We start from the raw sequence: 5,719 nt of genomic DNA on the forward strand, positions 1-5,719 counted from the left end.
CAGTCAAATCGAAGGAGATAAGGTCGCCTTCTCGCAGGTTGAAGTCTTCAACAAACCGGCACCAGTTTTTACCACCGATGATCGCCCTTGAATTCCCTTTGTACACACCAAAATCATACATGCGGCTCCCTCTCGCTTGAAAAAGCAATGAACTGTCTGGGATGGCGCTGAACTGGTGCCATGCTTAGCATGGCATGATCTGTAGATGTAGAATTAAATTGCTATTTATTTCCTACATTTTGTTAATCTTCAAAGTAGAGGGGAACAAACACAATACAAGTAAAAATTGACATGGTTATTTATACCACAGCTGAAGTGTCCCCATCTAGCCTGATGGTAAATGTCAACCCATCAGCATCGGGCCTGTTGCAGTCCTGTCGACAGGTTATGCACACCACCTGTGTAAACAAAATAAAATGAAGAAAAGCAAAGGATGAGAATTTAAGAAATGGGCTTATTAATGTAAACACACTAGGCAACAATCATACAGTATAATCAACAAAGGTACTGCATCAGTAATCAACAATCATACACTTAAACTGCGCAGGTGGCTCGCCCTCCACTCCTCATAACCCCGCAACACAGCGCATGCCTGCCGCACCACAGCTTGTTCAGACATGTCCTTCTCTTGATCCTCGACCGGTAGCATGGGCTCACCCCGAGCGTCGACCTGTGGCATTGGCCCCTCCTCCTATGCAGCACAACTGAGGTAGTGTTTAGTTGACTTGCAATCTAGGACTACAAGTTAATGACTGCCTTACTAAACCCAACCTAATTTTGGCCTAAAAAGGAATTTAATCCACTAGCCCAGCTTATAAGTTTTGGGCCCACCCTCTGATTTCTTCCAGGATTCGCCACTGCACAATGCCAAAAAAATTCTAAGTTTTTAAAGAACTGTTTGCTGATATTTGCTGCTATTGTGCTACGCATCTGCACTTGCTCATTGTTATGAAAACCCTGGAATACCGAAACCCTAGGAAAAAAATTACCGAGCAAGCTACCGATGTAGAAAACTTCCTTCAATCTCTGCATCGCCTTCCATCTAACCTCCGATTGAAAATCCTAACTATTTAATCTCCAACTTTGAAAACCATATCCAACTCCCGAAACGGCAACACAACAAGGAACAAAGAAGTCGAAGCTTACAAGTTAGGGTTTCTCACTTCACCTAGTCGTCGGTAGTCGCTAGGTGCTTGCTGGCGGCCTCCCAATCTCACTCCGCGCTCTTCTGCTCCAACCGTCGAGAGAGGTGGCGGGGTCGCGGCGGGGTGGTTTGTGGGGAGGGTGGGGATGAGGGGCGGGGGTGTGTGGGCGATGGGGGTGATGACACGGACCCTATCCGTGTCAAGCACAGAAAATAACGGCCCATGTGTCCAATTCGTAAAGAAACAACCAAATAGGCCCACAGGCCGCTTACCTGTCACAAAGTAATACCCTATGTTGTTAATAAAAACACAAAGGAAAATCATTTTGTCTAAAAAACAAAAACAAAGGAAAATCATAAAAAATAGGGAAATCCTTTTTGGGTGAGTTCAACGTGAACGTGATGGTGAGAGGCTCAAGGAGGAGTTTTGTGCGTTTACAAAACCTTTGTTTTAGAGAGAAAAAATGCACCTTACAATGTCAAATTATAAAATCGTTATTAATAAGTGCTAAAAATTCCTTATTTATAAAAAATTGTTTCTTTCCAGATAAAACAAACTTCAATAATGTGGGTAGGTAATTGAGTGGCCTTTCTCGCCCCCACCCCCACCCCCCTCTATCCCTCGCATATTTGGGCCATTTACCGCATTTATATGGTTGTAACCTCGAAAGTTCAAGATCTTACGCGGCCACATGAAATCATAGCAGGGAATGGGATGGGTGCCCCATGTTAAGCTCTTTGGTCCATATATGTGCCATATGTTACCAACGGGAGGCGTGGCCTCGACGCATGCAATCTAGGGCTATGATGCCCGACTGTTATCGTTATAATCAATGCAAATTCGTGAGGGGCTCAAAATTCACGGGACCTGGAGTGGTGTCATCATACAACCCCTAGAGGGTGTGGTAAAACATCAAGAGCGGCATGCATCGGCCCTCACATAGGCTGTGTGCAAACGGGGCCATATCGCATGTCGGATCAAGCCATCGAGAGAGAATGTGTCCGGCCTATGAAAGGAGTGCGGGGCACGTTCCTTCATTTTCCTCAAATCTCGATGCCATGTGATGTTAGACCTAGTAACCAAGGCCTGTCTCGTGCATGGCACTCAACTGGACCCACAACATGCATGCACACATGTCCACGTATGAGTCTGAACGGCGGGGATGCATGGTTCAGGGACTGGCGTAAGTGGTGTGAGTCCAGTTTGGATCTAGCTACCAAGAGGTAACACATGAGTCTAAACGTCTACCAAGAGAATGCATGTCCACGTATGAGTCTGTAAACGTCTACGTGATGCTCCACAGGTGGGTCTAGACGACGGGGGTGCATATGGTTTGGATCTAGCTACCAATGGGTAACGCGTCCGATTTGTGCCTAGGCGGTGGTTCACGGGGCCTGGCGTGGTCTCATAGTATGACTCATGAAGGATGTGGTCAAACACCGAGAGCGGCACGCATAAGGCCTAACGCGGGCTATATGGAAACAATGCCATATCGCATGCTGGATCTAGCCAATGGAGGGAACGAGTTCGGCATGCGGACGGAGTGCGGGGCCCGTTCCTTCATTTTCCTCAAAATTTGGTGCCGCTTCATGTGGGCCCTATCCAAAAAGGCCCGTCTAGTGCATCACACACAGCTGGATTCACACCATGCATGCACACTTGGCCACGTAGACACCCACGGTAAACCTTTAGCCAAGCTGACCCACACCATCCATCCACCCTTAACCCCACCTCAGTTCGCTGGATCTCCGACGAGTCCCTTCCCTCGGTATGCCAAGCATGTTAAAACAACACACGGCTACACGTCTTGCACATCGAGATTGGCGCATCATGCACTAGTGCCAACAAAAATGTCCAGCTGAGCATCTTTGCCCATGGTCTGGATCGAGGCGGCTAGCGGTGCATGTTGTCGGCCCGGTTGCCTAGCGGTGCATGCTATGGTAGACATGAATCGCATCGCATCGGATCAAGATTCCCCTCTCTTGTACCCGACGTCGGAGCAGCACACGCGCATGGTAGAAGAATATGTGCGGTTGATGTGGGAGCTTGGATGAGACGCCATGGGATAGGTGCATGCTGAAATTCAAGATTTAGAAATTGATAACAAAATAAAAACGACAATTCAATTGTTTGTACAAGTGTACTACATGTTTTAAGGATAATGTGGAATATGACACGTTCACATGCATTTTGGCAACAAGTGCACTTTCGGAGGGGGAAAACAGGTAGCCCCGTGCCTCCCACAGTTTTTGTTCCATGTTCGCCACAAATATTGGAGGAAAAAAGAAAAATGTATTTTCCCCTCAAAAAATGACTTGGGAAGAAAATCTGGAAAATCTGAAGTAACCATATTTAGCTACTCCGTGGAGGTTGTCCCCCGTGGGGAGATTCTATCTACCTCTCCTTGATTTTAGGGTGAGTTCAACGTGAACGTGATGGTGAGAGGCTGAAGAAGGAGTTTTGTGCGTTTACGACAACCTTTGTTTTACAACTGTATAATAACAAATGAAAGAGAATATGTGAAAAAAAGAAAAAGGATATGCATACATGATGGGCCAGCCCAACCATCTACAGGGACGCGTGGTCCAACACGCAGGTGAGGTTCGCCTGGGACAACCCAACAAAATTTGGCCCAACGCTGAGACGCACCGGGCGCAACTGACAGGTGGTGGGAGTTTAGTCCCACCTCGCCAAGCGAGACGCGCACGCACCTACTTATATACGCGGCTGAGAGACCACTTGCATGAGCCTCTCTCACTGAAATAACACGTTCCCTATCCACTTCTGTGTATGCCCTGTGGGGCCTACTAGCAGGAGAAATCAACATCCCACGGGCCTACTAGTCACATCCATGTAATAAACATGATTATAAAAGAAAATTCAGCAATAATGAAGTTTACATTGTGCCCTTAAGGTAAAGTCAGAGGTATGTACATGAGTTTCACTGAGCCACTATAAATTTTTTAAAATTCTAAAAAAAACTGGAAAACTTTCAAATTCTGTCTATGTTAATGAAGAGATCATGTGTACAAAATTTCAGGTGATTTGGATGAGGTCGAAAAAACCACCTTATTAGAAAAACTCGCTTAAGTGAGACCAAACGGTCCGTCTGTAATGAAGTGATTTTTTTGACCATCTCCAAAATAACCCCAATTTTTTTGTACATGGTGCCATAAATGTAACAAACAGGATATCCAAAAAAACTCAAAAATTTTAGGTTTACACTATCCCCTTATGAAAAATTTCGTGGTAAGGCAAGTGAGGTAGCTTATGACCATACCCATGGCATACATTGTTCAAATGACCTCAAACCATTCCCCTTTAGCCAAGTTGACCCACACCATCCATCCACCCTTGACCCCACCTTGGTTCATTAGTTCTCCAACGAGTCCCTCCCTCCGTAAGCCAAGCATGTCAAAGCGACACACAGCTACCCGTCTTGCACACCGAGATTGGGCATCATGCACTACTGCCAGCAAACATGTCCAACTGAGCATCTTTGCCCATCGTGGACACTACCGCATGGTCTAGATCGAGGTGGCTAGTGGTGCATGTTGTCAGCCTGGTTGGCTAAGGGTGCATGATATGGGTCAACATGAATTGTATTGCATCACATCTAGATTCTCCTATCTGGTACCGGACGCCAGAGGCTCGGAGCAGCACGTGCATGGTACAAGAATCTGCACGGTCGCTGGCGGAGCTTGGATAAAACAAATTTGACCTAACTGACATGGGGTAGGCACATGCTGAAATTCAATATTTAGGAATTGTTAACAAAATAAAAACGACAATTCAATTGTTTGTACAGGTGACACGTTCACATGCAATATGGCAACTAGTGCACTTTTGGAGGGAAAAAAGGTGCACTCGTTCCACCGTGCCTCCCATGCTTTTTCTTCCATGTATTTCGCCACAATATTGGAGGAAAAAAAGAATGTGATTTTTCCTCAAAAAACGACTTGGGGAGAAATTCTCAACTAACCATATTTAGCTACTAGGTGGAGGTTGCCCCCCGTGGGGAGATTCGATCTACCTCTCCTTCATTTTAGGGTGAGTTCAACGTGAATGTGATGGTGAGAGGCTCAATGTGGAGCTTTGTGCGTTTACAACACCTTTGTTTTAGGAAAAATAATAATCACCTTATAATGTGAAATTATAAAATCCTTATTAAAACATGCTTAAAATCTTTATTTTAAAAAACTTGTTTGTCTTGCCAGATAAAACAAACATAAAATTATGGGGATAGTTTATTGCGTGGCCTTTCTCTCTCCCCCCCTCCTCCCTCCCATATTCGGGACATTTACCGCATTTCTAGGGTTGTAACATCGAAAGTTCAAGATCTACGGCGGCCACATGAAATCATAGCAATGATTGGAACGAAAGCCCCATGTTAAGCTCTTTGGTCCAGATATGCACCATATGCTACCAAAGGGAGGGGTGGCCTCGACGCCGTTCTCTAGGCTATGATGCTCATCAGCTGCCATTATAATCCATGCAAATTATCGAGGGGCCGAAAATTCACGGGACCTCGCGCAAGTGTAATCATACGACCCCTAGAGGGTGTGGTAAAACAT

This window comes from Triticum aestivum, chromosome 7B, assembly GCF_018294505.1.
Source record: "Triticum aestivum cultivar Chinese Spring chromosome 7B, IWGSC CS RefSeq v2.1, whole genome shotgun sequence".
Lineage (NCBI taxonomy): Eukaryota > Viridiplantae > Streptophyta > Magnoliopsida > Poales > Poaceae > Triticum > Triticum aestivum.